This window comes from Electrophorus electricus, chromosome 17 (assembly GCF_013358815.1).
Source record: "Electrophorus electricus isolate fEleEle1 chromosome 17, fEleEle1.pri, whole genome shotgun sequence".
NCBI lineage: Eukaryota > Metazoa > Chordata > Actinopteri > Gymnotiformes > Gymnotidae > Electrophorus > Electrophorus electricus.
The window spans coordinates 6,243,967-6,263,184 of record NC_049551.1 but is presented as its reverse complement, the minus strand read 5'-3'; the positions used below and the strand labels follow the sequence as shown (position 1 = coordinate 6,263,184).

The 19,218-nt window shown below is 42.0% G+C and overlaps 1 protein-coding gene across 1 annotated transcript in view; it reads left to right on the top strand.

The window, feature by feature from the left end:
* The window catches only part of ntm (neurotrimin), a 237,060-nt gene that overhangs the window by 33,776 nt on the left and 184,066 nt on the right, over positions 1 to 19,218 (top strand). The window lies entirely within an intron of this gene.

Sequence of the window (19,218 nt, the reverse complement as noted above, 5' to 3'; positions counted from 1 at the left end):
TGCTACAACACATTGTGTTATTGTGGCATCTGGGGGTGTATATGTACTGTTACAGTCATTAGTGTATTTAAAATAGAGGAAACATCAGACCAAAAAGACACTTAAATGAATTAACATACTTGTGTGACATTTAGACATTTAGGTTCCAGAACAGAACCAGAATAGAGATGTGAGTCTGTAAGACAAGAAGACAATTATTAAATGCGTAAGAATAGCAGCTGCTGATTCATGTCTGAATTTATTTATAAGTGGGCAACTTGATAGCTGATAAAATCATTAAAAATCAGTGTGATTACATTACACAGGTATTTAATAAATGACTACATGCCCATAGCTGTATTACAGTTCTTAACAGTTTTATCCACAAACAGGACAGCATGGTAAGACCTCCCTTGGAAGTGAAGGAAGACCTCTGTTGTAAAGGCTCTGGGGGATTGGCCAAAAAGGCCCACCAGCGCCACCTGCTCGGAAAGTTCTCCAGCTGTTAGCCTGGTAACGAAAGAGTCTGGTTAAGAAGAAGCACAAAATGAGTTTAGCATGTTACATTTAAGGAGTGAGAGAATGTTTGAGGTAAGTCAGAAGCACTTTAATCATCAAAATGGAAGAAAATGAATGGATCTCAGTGGTAACCCTTTCCTGTTTGGCTACATCAGGTGAGGAAGTTTGGTGGGAGGCACTTGCTTTGAAATGGCCTGAGAGCGTCCGGGTTTCCTCCTTCAGTAGGTAGAACATTCTGTGCTTGATATTTTTGAAATGACACCATAAAAAGGTTTATGGAAGCATGTTTAGGACAGATAGTGTCTGTTTAATTGTCTGTTGGGATATAAACCCTTGCTATACTTTCTGTGGTATGACTTTATGCTTATCATGGTTCTTGGTTAGATAAAGAACTTTTTTGGGTTATTTTCAAGTGAAATTTTCAGGTTTGATGCAATTTCTGATTCTGAGATGAAAGTTTGATTTTGTTTTTTATGTTTTAAAAATATGATTCTGCAGCTCTCTTATTAGATTACTGCAACTGACTATGTTCAGAAAAATACAAATTAGTACTATGTACCATGTTTGGCACTAAGTCCGTGCAGATTTTTTACTATTCTTGATCAAAAATCATTACAGCCTTTAGTAAGTACATCTTACTGCATGTGGAACCCATGTCATCGTGCAGGAAACGTTGACAACCACAAAAGAAAGTGAAGAAGCTGCCCTGACATCTAACTTCATCCTTCTCTTCTTCTTCCACTTTTTCTTGCTATTGCAAAAAAAAATATACACCAATGTGCCAGAAAAAAGAAAACATAATTATTTCAGTGGGAGGTACAGCCATGTGAGAAAAAAATATTATTTTGCTGGCATTGTGGGGCTGGAAGCTCTGTTGCTACCCTACGAAAGGAGACCTGCAAATTGGGCCAAGCGTAATACCCCAGCATACAGGGAAAACATGATAATCAGACCCGTGGTCTGGGCTCTGCGGAGTGACAGCAACACTAGAGTGCCGTCTGCTGTGAGCTGTGCCGCTGGAGGTGCTCTTTCTAAGACTCGCTTTGTGTCCATCTCTCCGCTGAGCCCGGGTCTCCATGCGTCTCCACTTTTACAACCACGCGCGCAAAGATCACAGTGATTATAGGCCGTAAAACGCCGCCACTGTTTTGAATGGACGCGCTTGGTATGCGGTGCGTAGGGATGCTGGGTTTATCCCCATCCAGTGGGTATTGTGGCAACTCGCCAGTAACTCGCTCTGGTGAAGTGAAATTCTTCTCAGAACAGCTTTACTGGCATGTGTGTTTTAATATCGGCAAGTGTCTCGACATGAATGAGGAGCTGCAGGACCCAAAACCGGAGGGGCTCGATGCTGCTTTCCCAGCTAAAGCTCAAGAGGGAGCAGACAAGACGTGCATTATAGGTTTGGGTTGTAAATGGTTGGTCGTTAAGTCCATTAATCGATGATTGCTCCTTTTATCGTCTGCAGTGTCATGACGGATTAGTTGGCCGACGAGGCTTATTGTCGCTGTGCTAATTGATCACAGCCTTCCAATAATGTTTGTGGTAAGAGAACTGCATGGTAAGAGAACCGCATGTTTCTTGTGGCAGTTTGGATTTACTGCCCCAATGACTTTATCTGCATGAATCTCTGCTGACCATCTTGCTTTATTTTCATTTTTAGCAGGGCAGCAAAGTTGTAGTCCAGGTGTCCATAACCAGAAGTTTCCTGATTAATGAGTTGGTATGTGTCGTGGCCTGAGTTACATTAGCTGGAGATCAGCTGTCGCACATGGCCTGCTCCCAGAGATCCAGGACTCTGCTTGGTATATAGCTTAACTGGCCATTGTATTTTGTTCACAGAGAGAAACCCAGACATGGAACGACTAGAAGTGACAGTGTGTAACTGTACCTTCTTTCATCAGTTTGATCTTTAAATCATATATCTGTCGCCACACAGATGCTGCTGTCGATGGCGCTAATGTTAAACATTTCGGAAGTCTCCTGATTTAACATCCAAATCCAAATCCATTATTTTGAAGATGACTTTTAAGAAGGAAAACATCTTTTCACACACATTTTTTTTTTCTTTCTGAAGCACATATATAGTTCTCATCTCTTGTGATTATGATAAAAAAAACATTTGGCAGTAGATTTTGCACTGGAGGTTCTTATGAACAACTCATTCCCTTTATTTGATGTATAATGTCTCAAGAGCTAGAAAGATGTAGTGAAATATATGTAATATTCTATCTGTGGATGTGAGGCATTCATGGCTTAATCAGTTTAACAGCTTCCTCTTCAAATGAGTGTCAATTTCCAGTAGCAGTACACAACCAAATTAACAATGTTAAACTCCTGCAGAGAGAAATGTACCCACACAGAGATGAATTGGATTCAGCGGAAGGGAGTATGACCTGATCCTGCAGTGGGTGAGTCCATTTGGAACTTTTTTTTTATGCTGTGGAGTTCATAGGCTGTTCATGCTTAGTTGCCACTTTAGGAAAGTAACACCATGGAACAGATCATAATAATACATCTGCTTTCTTTCCTTATGAAGTCCCATTGGCTCTGTGAACACTTAGTAGCATATTAAAGACATAAATCTTCATTACAAGCTTGAGTGTTCAAAGCATCATCAATATTCTTTTGTTAGAGATCTATGGTCTTCTTTATCTTTGCTGTTCCATCCTGTTGTTCAGAGCATAACAAAGGGTCTGCGTAGGGGTGTTAAAAGTTCCCCAGTTTAATAAAGCTTTAATGGCGCTAACGAACCATTTAGTAAACGTTAAAATGGACGAAACCATCTTTAAAAATTGACATCCAAACACAGCCGAACACAGCGTTTGTGAAGCTGACAAAAACCTTTATTTTGTGCTGGCAGTGAGCAATACAAACTTCACAGCTCTCTCTCCACTGCTGTTAGGTTGTAATCACACTCTGTTTTGCTGCCAGCTTGTCTCGCTCTTTGCAAAAGAAATTATTATGGGACCTAGATGATGTGGCATTGAAATTGAACAGAGACTAAATTAATTCTCAAGGGTGAATGTATAACACTGTAGGGCCAAAGAATGATAACATCAGTGTGCCTCTGGTATATTTTATAACTCTTTCACATAAGGCCATTTTTCAAGCGTTAAACAAGGGGTAAAATTATTATGAAAATTATGCTCTTGTTTGTTGTGGTAGAGCACTAATTAAACGTAAGTGTAGTGTTTTAGTGTGGTTCCCAAAATGTATCCACTCCTGTGCTGATAAAATAACCAATTTTGAACCTCTTCTTGTTTTCCTTGTTTCAGTTTAAAGAGCTTAGTTCAAGCAGCCTGAGAAGTTGAGCCACAACAGAGAAAGAAGTTTAGCTCAGTTAAAACTGCTACCCTGAGGCTTAGAGCTCAACCTTCTGCAAGACCACAGTTGACTGGAAGTTCGAAACGGGCTGAAGAGTTAATTCATTTTCTGTTTTTTTGGGATGAATCCTGGCCCTAATTCAGATGTGCTATTTTGAAGTGAAAGCGAACCCTAAGCCTCTACGAATACTTCATTCCCTTGCAGTAGAGTGGGCTGCTCTGTGGTTCAAGTGTGAATTATATGGATTATGTTGCATTTCATTCAGCTCATACGGGAGGCTTCAGGGGCTGTTAATTAGAGATCTAAACTTGCCGTATATCACATGACTTTGCTCTCATTTGAAACTGCCAGCTTTTATTCATAAAAAAAATAGACTTTGAGTTTATTCCTGGATGCTTTCTGACTGCTGTCTTTTCTGTTAGCCTTTTGAAAGAGAGCCGCCCCCCATATTTCTCAGAAAAGCAGGGCCTAGTCTCAGTACCTTGATAATGGGCTCCCTCTAGATGCTTTTAGTAATTATGAAGAGACAGTGGATTAGAGCAAATAAGTGCTTATTTTTGTTAGACTTCTTCTTGGTCTCTTAAACATGTCTCTTAAAAAATGGAGGGAGTCACTGACCTCACACAACCTTTGTGCCATTTTTATAGGACAGGTTAGTCTACCTCTCCTCTAATTCCTCTCTTCTTTTGGCCAGATCCCTGCATCTGCCTGTGGGCAGTGCTGGGTGGTCAGTGTTCTTGTTTGGATTTACAGTGTTGTACTTTATCTGGAGGTTCCTCTAAAACTTAAAAAATGACCAATTACTTCAATTCATCAACAGAGATAGCAGAGTGAATGTGGGGGGAAAAATCGTGAAGTACAGCGAGAATGTCCTTGGCCTGGTGTGTTGGTTTTTCAGATTGAAGGATACTGAATATGGACTTCAGGCAATGAGCTATGTGGCAGAGTTAATCTCAGGAATTGTACCCAGCATTACTGCAAGTTTCTGGGGTACTCTGGTCCACACATTTATTAGGCTGAGTGTAATGGGACTCTCCGAGTGAGCTGCTCTAATGGCAGTTGGAGCAGCGGCCTGCCTGATTACCACTGATTCTCTCGCAAATTCCCTCACTTTGTTTGCTTTGATAGTTCGAGCTAGGGAGATTGAAATGACATCTCCCACTGTGCCAGGCTTTGTTGAGAAGAGGCGCCGGGGTGATGATAAAGACCCCACCACTCAGACACCCTTACCTGAGAAAACACCTGCGAATACCTGGGAATACAAACATTATCAGACCATCCAAAGTTATAAACAAGTCACAGGCAGGACAGCACAGACAGGAACCATTTTCATATAAAAAGAGCAATGCAATTGAAAAAACATTTGTTCTTTATTGTGTTTCTCTTCCTTAGAAAGGAATTTCAGAGAAAGAATGGTGATATGTTATGCTTTTTTCCAACAGGAAGTTGGCATTTATTATGGGACAGTGTTTTGTATTGCAATTCTTTCTCTGCTCAGAATTTTAGAATAATATCTCTGAGTCATTTGTAAAATGCAAACCAGCCACTAATAAAGCATTCATATCTAGAGTGCAAATTCTCTGCAAACAGGTTAAACCTAGTGAGACTGAATCACACTGTTAATGGGCATGCACATAAAAAAGCCAATTGTTTTGTGTAGTGTGTTATAGAACCACATTTTGAAATTTTTATTGGTTGATGCAAAATGAAGTTGCTGCATGACTGCTTTCACATCGTTAAATCTGATTTAATGCCTTTCCATATTGGTTTATTCATGCTCTATAAGGCAATTATTTTTTTACCTAATATGTTTTGGATGAATCTGTGAAGTCCTTATTTCAAGGTACAAAGTGTAATATATGCCAGTGAAAGGGATTCAAAACGGAAAACCCTACATTTTAGGATCACACATGTTCTGTGTTCAGGAAACTACCAATACATTTAAAGCTACATTTGTGCATAAAGATTGTTGCTCTTCCTAAGTGTAGGTTTTAAAGCTTTGCTGCTGTTATAGCATGGTTAGCATTCATCTTAGTAACTGCACTTTCTTAAAGCTCTTAATTATTGAGAACATGTATTTGCCAAATGGCTTCAAAGTACATTCTACTTTCTTCACTTCAAGTCAATTAGGCTGTACTTTATTCGCAAGTCCCCCACACGCAACTTCCACATCCTGGTCTTAAAATTCTCAAGTGTCAAAAGGCATTTTTTAAGAGTTATCTCCCATGAGCAGCATGTGTACCACATTGTCATGCTTTGAATTCTGAAGAGGAACAACAGTGTACTCTTTCTTAATTGTCTAGTGTTCAGTAGCTAGCTGTTCCATCATTTGTGTTTATTGAATGTATTGAGGCCCCACAACAGACAGGACAGAACCTAAATACAGGCTGTAGAAGTAAAAAAGACAAGCTCTGATTTTAACTAGTACATGAAACACCACTGGCTCTCACATTTCTTTCTTGGGCAGGCAGATTCTTTAAAATGATCAAAAGAATGTCTCTCTGTATTTGGGTTTTTGAATCTTCATACATCAAGCCTTGTTTATCTAACATTGTTTTTTTGTTTTTTTTTTAAACAAATGATCAGATTTCTGTTCTATAAACACATCTTGTCTAGATCACCCAGATAATTTGCATACCTCATTAGCATCTTTTCAGTGATAACACAGTGACTTCTAACAAGTGCCATCACACGAAATAATTAAACGTGTTTGTAAATATTTCCACCTCTCAGCTGAAACAAGAGCACTATTAGTCACAGGATTTAAAAATCTAGAGGCCTAGGATTCTCATCCTCTAGTCATCTGTATATGGTTCCCTGAGCCAAGATCTGCCTTGGCCAAGATGTCCCATTATAGAATGCAGTCTTTATGGATAATTAAAATCATTCCATTATCATAATATCGCACATGTACAAATTCCAGCGTGCCACTTTCTGCTCACTCATGTTATGGGCAGAATGATGTTATCTTTGAAGGGAGGCCTCCCTGGTGTCATGGGGCTATTATTTAGACCTTTCCACCCAACGACAGGGTGGCTACTCTTAAATATTGCTCAGGCCTCCTTGAATCCACCCCCCGACCCCCCCACCCTGCACCAAAGATTGATGCAGCCTTAGAGACTTTGTGGCTCGGCACCCAGAGCTCAGGGCTCTGTGTTTCCCACCAGGAGTTGCACTCGGAGCCGTGCTCCCTCTACAGAGTGACGCCAGAGCAATTTCCTCCTTTCTGTCTCGGCTGCGGCACTCTCTGATCGAGGTGATTCTCCGGGATTCGGGATTTTGATGACTCCCAGAAGCCTGACTGAAAACTTTTGGGGAAGGAGAAGGTGAAAAAAGAAGAAGAAGAAAGGTGAAGAGGAGAAAAGAGCCCTCCACCACAAACGGAGGAGAGATGGAAAAGTGCCACATCACTCTAGTTTCTTTGGGATAAAACTCTCATGTCTCCAGTCTTGAGTTGGATCAGCAGTTCTTAAAAAGCTTTAGGGATTGTTGTTAATAACATTTTGCAAGGACCATGAAGCAAACACTTTTACACCTGCAAATGTATATGCGAGTGCACATAAACAGTGTGCTGCTGCCGTAAGGGCAGGGGTTTTGAAAGCTTTGTACGGATCCCCACAGTATATTTTTACATCTGTTTCAAGCAGTGGACACATTATGTCTCTGTTTATTTGACAGTTTCATATTCTCTATTTAGAGAATCTGTTTTTCCCTGGGAAATATCGTATTGCACTGATATGTGGGGTTGGCGGACCATGCTTGCTAAGAGCCGGGTGAGCTAGCCAGTGCAGATAATGGAGATAATCTCCACAGAAATGCTTGCGATTCTGCTCTCCGATAATGATGGTTTTGCACTTTCTCTTCATGAGAGGAATGTTACTTGTGTGTAGTCACTCTGTGTTCCTTTGCACTACACAGATGATTAACATTCATGTCACGGCAGTGCAGAAAACTGCATTCACATGGCCTTCTGTTCAATCACTCGTGTGAAATTTCAGTTATGCGCACAAGCTTTTTCGAAGTTATCTGTTTCAAATGTAATTAACTTCCATTTGTCCTATCTGCAAAAAAATGCTGCATTGATTATCTCTTTGAAACATACATTTTAATGTGATTGTCTAAAAATTTGCACAAACGTTATTGGCTGTCCAGTAATAAGTACTTCTCCGTCTCTCAAGCATGTCTCTAATAATCATATTTAATATGCCCCTATTGATTTACATTCATTCTCAGAATTCAATCATTTCTTATTCCCGATAACCATAATCTTGATGTTTCTAACAGCAGAATATTTTTAGCTGACTGTTCCTTGAATGGCAAAGGGGTATCGCAAGTCAGAAATATCGGAATGTACACCTTGGGGCATTACTAGCTTTGTTGGGGTTTTGATTTTATAATTATTGCTGACAGTATTATTGCTTTCATCAGAACTATTCTCTTGACCTTAAATTATATCTGTCCTTCCAATTTCATGGAAATTGGCTTGCTGTTGATACTATAGTGGAGGAGTAAATTCTCATCACTGTTCCTTTCAGATTCCAGGATTGCTGTGTTGCAATTACTATATCATTACATCATACTGAATAATAAACCCATATCCTTCCTGTGATATTTCATCAGCTGTAAATATTTACTCTTCTGTAATAAGCAGCTTGTTCTGTTCAAATATTTTGAAGTAAACGGAATAAGATGTATGACGTAAGCATGGTGGCAAAGCTTCTAACTGAAACATTTAATATGTTCAATATTTGGCAGATGCTCTTATCCAGAACAGCATACATATTTATTATTAGCATGACATGTGCACATGGGAGCTCATACCCACGATCCAGGTGTTACTAGCACCTACCTGCACTAGCAGGTGAGCGGCAGGAGCTGTAGAAGCACATGAGGCGATTTTCAACAGAGGAACAGGGGAAATAATGTGGTGAAACAGTAACACACACTGCATATTTCATGACCCCACCATCCCTCAGACTCCAACAGCAAAGCAATCTGTAAACAAGATTGTCCTGTTGCTCCCTTTTACATGTAGCAAATCCTAATGCTCTGTCGTCAAATATTCAGTAATAGTTTTCTGAGCAGACCAGTCTCCTTCTGAAATGCATTTTGTCCCTCCCTATTCATCATGGCAGCGTGGCTGAGTGGAGGTGCGTGGCAGATCCATGGTCCTCTCTCCTAGCGCATGTGACTTTCATTCAGCAATGAACTGAGTGATACTCCCCTGATACTCCCAGCCCAGCTGCTTTGCTATTAGTGCCTCTTCTCCTCTGCAGGTGGTGTGTGTGTGTGTGTGTGTGTGTGTGTGTGTGTGTTGGGGGGGGGGTGATGTCCAAGCAGGGGGGGGGGGATGTCCAAGAGCCATACAGGCCAATGCGACCTGGCTTAGCAAAGCCCTGCAAACCCTTAAGCGCTCGTCAGAATGGATGCCTGGTCACTGTTGATAGGGCTTCCTGACACCTGTAAACAGGGGAAATCTAGAGGAGCCCAGGCTGGTAATGATGAATTTAAATGCAAGCGGCAACTTGACGCAGGATACAAATTACTCCCATCACTTGGCTAAATTGCTCTAAATCGAGAAAGATTCCCAAACTGACTGCATTGCTGCGATGATATATGAGAGGAATATAAAGAAACAAGAAATGAGTTTGACTTTTTGCCCTGCCATTATATTTGTACACCCCCCCCCCCCCAATTCTTTATTATGCCACATTTTTATTTTTTATTTATTTATATTTCAATTCCTTATGGAGATTTTTGTCTCCTATGAAATCTAATATTTAATGTGGTATGGTTCAGTGGGTCCAGTCCATCTACACAGAGATTAAGCACTATTTGATGGTCTGGCTTTACTGTGGTACCTGCAATACACATAACATTAATTTAACAGCCCGTAGCTTTTTAAATGTAGAATGGGCACTTCAGAGCGGTGTCACAGGCCTTGGTAAGAGGCGGCCGGTGGTCTGCGCATTGCGACTCTGCTGGTCTTTTGCATCATTGCTGGACAATGCAGAAGTTGCGGTTTGCACCATCGCCGGATGAGAGCCTCAAGCTGATCAGGCCGGCATGGCAGATTAATAGCGACCCACGGCCGGGCTTCCTGTGGATTTCTTGCTCGAACGAGAAAGGGGCAAATCTGCGGCAGAGCTGAGCGTCTCACCTGGCACATGCCTGACAGATTGACTGAGTGACGGCACCCTGACCTTTTCCCTGCCTCCTTCATCCACTCCGCACCCCAGGCCGCTAAACGCTGTGCGTGTCGAGCACTGGAAATGTTCTCTGCTGATTTCCTTTTTAATGGTGTCGAGTGGAGCACCACTCCACCTCATGGCCAGCCTGTCTTGAGAATACGTATAGGAACACATATGCTGGGGCCAGACAACTACTCTTTGCTCGGTAATAGCTTGGCGTGAATTTCTGCCTCGCTGCTTCTTTGCGGCTTCTGTTGAGACACAGCTGTTCAACGTTTGCAGTGGTTTTAATCAAGGTTACGAGGCTGTTGAAGGAAAAGCACACAGGATGAACCACACGAGACATTTGTGCTTTTTAACCAATTTAATGTAAACTTTCTCTCTAGAAGTGGAGATCGACCTCTAAATGTTTCAGATGCACTTGAAGCTCTGTCATGATGTTCTTTTCTGTACAAAGATGGAAAGAAGACATCGTGTAAAGAACAGCCTGAAATAACCAGTCCATCATGAAGAGACAACACAAGGAAGTGAGAGACTAAAAATACTCAGTGATTAACTGCTTGCCTTCGTCCACTGCGGATTAACCTCGAAACGCACCCAGGTATCTTATTTTAAACCGCCGGCAGGGAACTGACAAAAGGGTCCGTGGACACTTAAGAGAATGATGGTCTTCAAAAAACATCACCCAGAATTGAAATTTGTGTCATTTGCCAGTCTTATCATGTTGATTTGGAGCTAAATTACTTTAACAGCCTTCAGGACAGTCTGATTTTCTGGATTTTGTGCTACAAAAGGTCCACAGACTGATTTGCAGAGGAAGATAAAACGTGATACTTCATTGCTGCATTAAACCCACATGGACCTGACCATGATTTGGAAAAATGTCCTCAGTCTCTGTCCCCAGACCCTTCCACTCGGAAATATCCCTGACTGTCATGGTACACTGTTGTTGTTTTTAAATGAGTTGATATTTGCAGATTAAAGGGGTAGTTATTTACTGAGGAAAATAATGACAATCATAAAATCACTGCCATAAATGAATATATGCCTGTTCCTGTGGACGGGGTGTAGTGAAGATATTTCACCAGACTGGAAATGTCCTCCAGACTCTACACTTTCCAAGCCCGTTCTGTGCCCTGGGTGTAAGGGAGTGAGACATATGCCTCCCATCCCATTGTTATGTTTAGCCAGTCAAGGTCAACTACAGACATAAATGCCAAGGCACTATAGCAAAGATGCAGTATGGCTAGGATTTGGTTATATTTGATTCAGTGTAGCAGGAATGTGTTGTTATCCTTTAATTCAGCATTGTTTACATTATTTGTCTTGAATAGACTTGGATGGTGGACGTGCAGTTCGACTTGCATATTTGAAGTCAGCCTCCAGTTTTCCACGATGCTTTCAGCTCTCTCAACAGACGCTCTTTTACAGGGGCTGCACAGTGAAAGCCTACCTGAGGCGTCGTGTGGTGCGACTCCGAGTGAGTATTTTGTCACTCGGCGCCCTGGCTGCGTGCCATTGCTTGCTTTTTTGCAGAGAGGCATGAATCGTGCGAGCGGGCCTTTGGCGCAAGCGGCCTCCGCCACAGCGGGGGCGGGCCTCACCTGGCTGAACCGGTGCTGCAAACCTGCGCCACGTCTGTCCGGCTCCACGTGGTTGCTGCCTGCACGGCCGTAGGCTAGCCGCGCCCCGCCTCCAGCAGATTGAAACAGATGATGCGGCTCTCCAGCTGCATGTGGTAGCAGCTGCTCTGCCCCGGTCCCTCCGTAACCGTGCCCATTAGCCCATGATTTAGGCCTCCGCTGGCTAATCCGTCACGGCTGCGTGCCGCAACCCCCGTGTGCTCCGCAGGCTCACGGCGGGCCAGCCCGCTCGCTGTTCGGACGCAGGCGAGGAGACGCGAGAAGCCATCATCGTTGGTACACGCCGACAGACGTGATGGCGTGCTGACGGGGGTCACTAGTCACATTCTCTGCTCTGTTCCACTGCTTTTAACCTGCCACGTGTGCGCTCGAAAACAGCTGTAAAGAATGAAGGAGCGCTCCAGTGCTGGTACAAATCATTGCTGGGGTTAGCAACAAAGACACAGAGCTACCAGAAAGGTATCTATCAATCACCCAGGCTGGCAGCAGGCTCAGCTGTTGCCGCAGCCTTAAACAAAGCAGCAAGAAACATGCTGCAAGCCTCCTCCGACAGAGCTGTCACCACGGTGATTGATTGCATCATAATCAGAGTCTAAAAGAAGCCTGCTGTCCACACCTGAGCAATAGCCACTGATGGGGCGAGAAAGAGAAGTCCACCATTTTAATTAAGAACGCCCCCCCCCCCGTCCTGTCGACTCTCATAGAGGGCGTTTTGTAATTTGTATAATATATGATTTATAATATGCCTGTAGGAAGCTTTTGTTCATTGACAAGGCAGAGTATCCTCTGCTTCAAGCGGCCCACCTGTTTTGGGAGTAAATAATATGGCGGTTTTGATCTTGAGTTTTTAAACGCTGACACCATTGTGCCAAACGGCCGTCCCCGCGTGTTGTCTCTGGCATATACAATCAAGGTCATTTTTCCTCCTTTTTGGATTTATTTGAAGCAAGGCATAGGCTGCAATGAGCATGTGTGTATGCTGTTGGAGACACACTCTCTCCCTCTCCTCTCCTGCCTTCCCTCTGTCTCTCTGTCTCTCTCTCCCTCTCATCCCCCCCTCTGCATTTCATTTGTCATGTCCCAAACTTATCTCTGAGCGGTGCTGAAACACAGGGGCCTGTGTGCTGATAACCCTGCCAGCAGTGCAGCCCTGTAGCCAGATCCCCGCTGAGGGGAACCATCTGACTGACTCTCTGCTTCCGTTGTTAGTCACAAAGTCTATTGGCATAATATAAATAAGGGTCTATATATAAAGGGCTCAGGTTTGAAAATAGCCCACTGGAAATAACCACAGCATCCGCTCTGAATTCAGTTTTATTTTTAACACCTGCGTTTGTACATAAGGTGTAGATGTAATATGCACCCTGCTCTTTGCGATGATCAGTTCGTGATAAGATTCAGAGCTCGTGGCAAAATAAGCACTTTGCACCTCTAATGAACCTGTTACACAATCGGTTACTGCTGGCTGAAGTGCTCAGGTGAAGTAATGACGCTAAGCATTCCGGAGTGCATGCAGCGTTCAAGATGTTTCTTGCGGTGGCCATCCAGGTTTGCTGCTGATATTCTCATTGAGTGTGCCGTTAGAACCATATTGCATCATGTCTGGAAATGGAATGGCTGGCTTTTCTCTAAATCAAGAAATGCAGCCTGGAAGTGGTTGGAATTTTTCCACTACTCCTTCTGTTTGGATATCATGTTAGATGTGCTATAATTGTTTTACAAATGGATATTTTCAGCTGAACAGCGTGTCTCGTTTCACATATCGAGAGTGCTGGATTTCATTTTTTAAACAAATAGCCAACCATCATAGGACTGGGGCATTCGGTTCAGATTTCAGACACAATGCAACATCCAGCTTTGTAACATGACGACTGCCTGAAACAGCGTGGTATGGGCAAGTTTTCAGAGGCAGAGAGGCAGAGTGCTTTTGACGATGCGTTGCACCCATGGGTCTGGTGGTGGGCTGCCTACCCTCAGTCAACACAGACTCTGGCTTTTCGGCACTGCAGTTTTTTCTGCCTGTGTGTTTGGTAAATCTCACATCAGTGTCGCAAACATTGCTCGACCAAAGATGTCATTCGAGTTGCATCCAGCACGGGCCCACAGCTGTGCTGCAGGTTTGCGGATGCTCCCGCTGCCATATCCCCGCATCTCCCAATGTGCTATTGTGCCGTTTTGAGTGTGTTTCCTCCCCAGGTAGCGGCATGGCTGGCTGAGTGAGTGGGGAAATGATGTGCCTCATGGCTTTGACATCAGTCTTGCCCACATAACTGAATTAGAGAGATTGAGCAATCCATCACCACCCTCTCATTCCCATAACCTGACTAATGAAGACATTTTTTAGACTAATTCAGGGAGATGGCAAGCCTATAATACTTTGGTTTTGACAAATAGGATACATATTCTCCAACAATTAGTTAAAGCTATATTGTCTGGGTCCTAGATTTGGGTTGGGATGCCAATTAGCTCAAATTAGATTTTTTAAAACAAATGTCTCAAACCACAGGGATATTTTACTTATTTAACATGACATTTTTCATTTCAACTGTACAGTGCAGTAAACATATGGGTCTTATTTAGAGTGTATTTACAAGGTGATGTAAGGGTCACGGTGCTTGTTATATTTCATGCTCTCTGGCTTTCTTCTTAGTTCTGTGTATGGTGCACCACACTGCAGTTACGGATTCTAAGTTTTAAACCAAAATGCACACGCGCGCGCACACACGCACGCACATACACACACACACACACACACACACACACACACACACACACACACACACACACACACACACACACACACACACACACACACACAAACAAACAAACACAAGGGATAAAAAGAAAAAGAAACCCCTTAAACCAAGATGATGGTGAAAAACATCTAAAATGTTCTGTTTTTGGATTGTTGTTTATTCCATAATAAACCTTCTCTCTCAATTATTCTAAGCTCATGCAGATGTGGATGGTTGTTCACCACTCATCCAAACTAATAAATATTTTTCATATCTGATTCATGTAGTCTCATTGATGCCTTTATTGGACCAAGACTAAAGCACTTTCTGATAAGCTTTTGCTATATTTGATCTCTTAAAAAACTCCACATCATCCACATCTTTCAAAAAGTTATAATATAAGAGTACCACTTACTGGCAATAATATGCCTTGTTTGTGTTCTATGAAAAAAGGAAACTTTGGTAATGATATTTCAGAACTTTGGTGTTTAATAATTTACATTCAGGTTGAGTTTGTGATTTGTTTGGACTATAGCATTGGGGTTGAAGTTGGGCGTGGGGGGGGGGGGGGTGTCATCTTATTAGCTTGTCAGACATCACTGACAGCCTATAATGAATACAGCTAGCAGTGTGATTTGTTATCGTCACAGAGTTATTGAAGTACTAACAAAAATACAATCAGAATGTGTGAAAAAGTATATAACTGATATGTAGCCTGCTGAATCCTTGACTGCTCTGATAAACAAGATTGATTAGAACAGTGCTTCTTTAAACTTGTGGGCTGTGGTCCCACTTTATTTATTGGTCCACTTGGATCCAGCAGGGCTTTCTCTATGAGCTCTGACTCTCAGGTCAACTTTCGAAACACTGTCCCAGGCCACTGGACTGCCAATTTATCTACGCCGATATCTTCATGGGGTGATGCCAAAGTGACTTCAGAGAACAGTGCATCTCTCTCCCCTGCTCCCTCCCTCTGTGTAATAAAGCTGCGAAGGAGTATAGTGTCTGGTTCCCAGGCCCGTTGGCAAGGTAAGTCAAGGGGCTAATGGATATTCTCACCGTAGTGCTGGAGATAACACCGTTGGAACTCTGTACTAAGACTTAATGAAACGCCACATACCTCTACCCACGATACCATTTTAACCTGCGGTGGTGACCGTCGGTGCTATTTTAGAGAGAAACAATGGAATAAGGGAAGGACGGTCCAGCCGATAGAATGTCGCATGTCGCAGAGGCAGCTTGTAGCCAGTCCTGAAATAACTGAACTACTAACCACTTTGGATGAAGATGCACTGTAAGCTGTGGAGTGTCCATGGTTATTCAGGGTGAACAAGCCGGATTGACTGTGAATATCTGTGACGTCAAATGGGTCAAGCTGTATGGTTTAATTAGCGAGAGATGTTTCAAACTATCATCACGATTGAAGAGGCCATCATTCCAGCACTGAGTTAAATAAAAGGTTTACTGGAGAGCTGACAGCCCTGCACACACACACACACACACACACACACACACACACACACACACACACACACACACACACAAACAATCAGTCAATTAGAGTGACTGTGTTGAGCTACAGATGGCCAGGAAGCCGCTCAACAATGCAACGAGATTTACCGAGTGGATGGATACACAGGAACAGGTTGCTGACAAAGATTTCACCTTTGGGAAGCGGCTTTTGTGCAGGATGTTTTGCAGAACCAAAAGATGATAAACTGGTGTTCACCCCTCACATTCTCAGGAAGACAACAAGGCTTTATGCGCCACTTTAAGCCAACCTTATGTCCCCTTGCTCATCAGCAACAAAAAGATCTGCAAGCAAAAAATTCAACTTGCACGCACGCACACACACAAACACCAAGGTTATACATCAGACTCAGGACCTCGGTGCTGCATTAAAGCTAACCATCTGGCCCTGGTGGTCACAGGAGTTCTCACAGTCCTTAGACGACTGCTAGTGATTATTCCTGGTTATTGCTCCAGTTCACAAAAAGGACAAAATAACCTGTCTTAGTGAACAAACCTTTTTATTCCCTTTCATAAGAACTAATGAAAAAAATGTAAAGGCTGAGGCACTTCTCTCTGCCCTTCACCCTTGCTGTCGGTAAGTGCTTCTGATGGTAGTCTGACCGTTTATCACCTGTTATTTATATATTATGCACACAGACATGAAGGAATATATAGAAGCATCATGGAAAGCACAGGCCAAAACCTTGAACTTTGCAGAAGCTGTTACAAATATTAGCAGTGTGTTCAAGCCACAATTAGGGCAATTGTAATGAGTTGTATTATAGTATCTACCTTCCTGATCCCTTTAATAGTCTTATTTGCCAAGCACAGGGTTTTTGAAATAATATAAAGACATATCTTATATTACTACATTACTATATTAATAAAAAGCTCAACCCAACCAAGCCCAACTATTTTCTTGTTTTAGAAAATTCAACCAGTTTTTCTTGTTTTAGAAAATGTGGTAAAAAGAATGTCTTTATAATTAAATCGATTGCAAATGATTACTATAATTACTATTATTTGCATGTTTCAAAATATTTTTTTAACCTTTTTATAGATTTTTGCATCAAGGAAATTACTGATAATGGCTCATTGTCTTTTAATTGGACAAGTCCAATTGTTGATCTTTTGATCATTAATATGGGATGACACAAATGCTAAAAAAATAATAATAATTATTATTATTTTGTCTATCTTCCTCTAACATATGTTTCTTATGCTAACCTTTTAAAGGGTTACATTTTATACCATAAATATAAAAAATGTAACAAAACATGACAGCCACCAGATATTGTAAAACACCTAACTTTCTCGGTGGTCAGTTAAACGCACAGTTATTATCTGTTCCTATAGATGGTCATGTGGACCTTTATTTCAATATATGTGCAAAAGCTCTGAATCCTGCCCAGGGCTCTCAATCTCACCAGATTAAGAGTGAAGACACAATGTCCCAGTAGGGCCCTAAGGGGATGTGGCACCTGAAATACGTGAAAATGTCTACACTAAGCCTCAATTTGCTCGCTGTGTCTGTGTGGGCTCTGCTGCTCTGGCCCTGGGCACCCTCCAGGATGCCTTGCTGCTCATCCAGGCCAGCCAAACAAGGCACATTATGCAGAGGAGCAAACATAGATTAACTCCCTCTGAACTCTGCTCTGAATGCCAAATACTGTGCCAGAGTCCTTAATCAGCAGTGCAAGCAAACACACCACATTTACATCCATTATCTTTCATTTTTTTGATTAGAAACACCTTGTACACTTAGAAAATATATCACTACAATCTATTTCTATATATTTCACATATGTGTTTCTGTACAAATGTAAATGGGTGTGTGTGTGTGTGTGTGTGTGTGTGTGTGTATGTGTGTGCACATATTTGTGTGTGTGTGTGTGTGTGTGTGCGCGTGTGTATATATAAATATATATATATATATATATATATATATATATATATATATATATATATATATATATATATATATATATCTCTCTGAAGAAGATTCCAGGTGAATAACTGCAGTGTACTGTAGTAAGAGATGTAGAGATAATTGTAGTGAAGTACACACAATTGTGTAGTGAGGTTTCCAGAGAAACAACGTTTCGGACAGTCCTTCAACATTCATTCCTTGGAGTTCTACAGTTCCGATAGTATAGTTCTTTTTCTTTGAGGTCCCTAACGTCATTGCTGCCATAGCAACAACTTTCATTGCAAACAGATATGTTATTAATGCAGTGTCCATAAGTATTAAAATGTTTTGGCACTAGGCATGTCAAATCCTTAATTATAAAGATGTTCAATAATCAGTCAGCAAGCCTTTTGGTTTCTTTTCAATATAAAACTGATTACATCTCTTGCAAGAAATACAACAGACATCTCCTGCAGTAGTGCATGAGGAGGAATGGGTCATAGCAATTGATCCTTTTGTACCAGTTATAGTGACTGTGTTAATAAAGTTACATGTAACATATCTGTAGCAAGTGCAGTCTACTGTTTTATTGGTAGGATGATAAGTGGACTGCTTGGGAATTCTTGTCTTCACAGTAGATTTTTTAAATACTGCCTGGCCAAAAAAAAGGTCATACACTCTAATATTTTGTTGGACCGCCTTTAGCTTTGATTACGGCATGAATTTGCTGTGGCGTCATTTCCACAAGCTTCTGCAATGTCACAACATTTATTTCTGTCCAGAGTTGCATTAATTTTTCCCCAAGAGCTTGTATTGATGATGGAAGATTTGGACCACTGCGCAAATATTCTCAATGGGGTTCAGGTCTGGACTCTGTGGTTGCCAATCCATGTGTGAAAATGATTTCTGTCTCATGTGCCCTGAACCACTCTTTCACAATTTGAGCCCGATGAATCCAGGCATTGTCATCTTGGAATATGCCTGTGCCATCAAGGAAGAAAAAATCCACTGATGGAATAAGCTGGTCATTCAGTATATTCAGGTAGTCAGCTGATCTCATTCTTTGGGCACCTAACATTGCTGAACCTAGACCTGACCAACTGCAGCAACCCCAGGGCACTGCCCCCACAGGCTTGTATGGTAGGCATTAGGGATGACGGGTGCATCACCTCAGCCGCCTCTCTTCTTACCTTGATGCACCCATCACTCTGGAACAGGGTAAATCTGGACTCATCAGACCACATGACCTTCCATTGCTCCAGAGTCCAATTTTTATGCTCCCTAGCAAATTGAAGCCATTTTTGCCGGTTAGCCTCACTGACAAGTGGTTTTCTTAAGGCTACACAGCTGTTTAATCCCAATCCCTTGAGTTCCCTTCACATTGTGTGTGTGGAAATGATCTT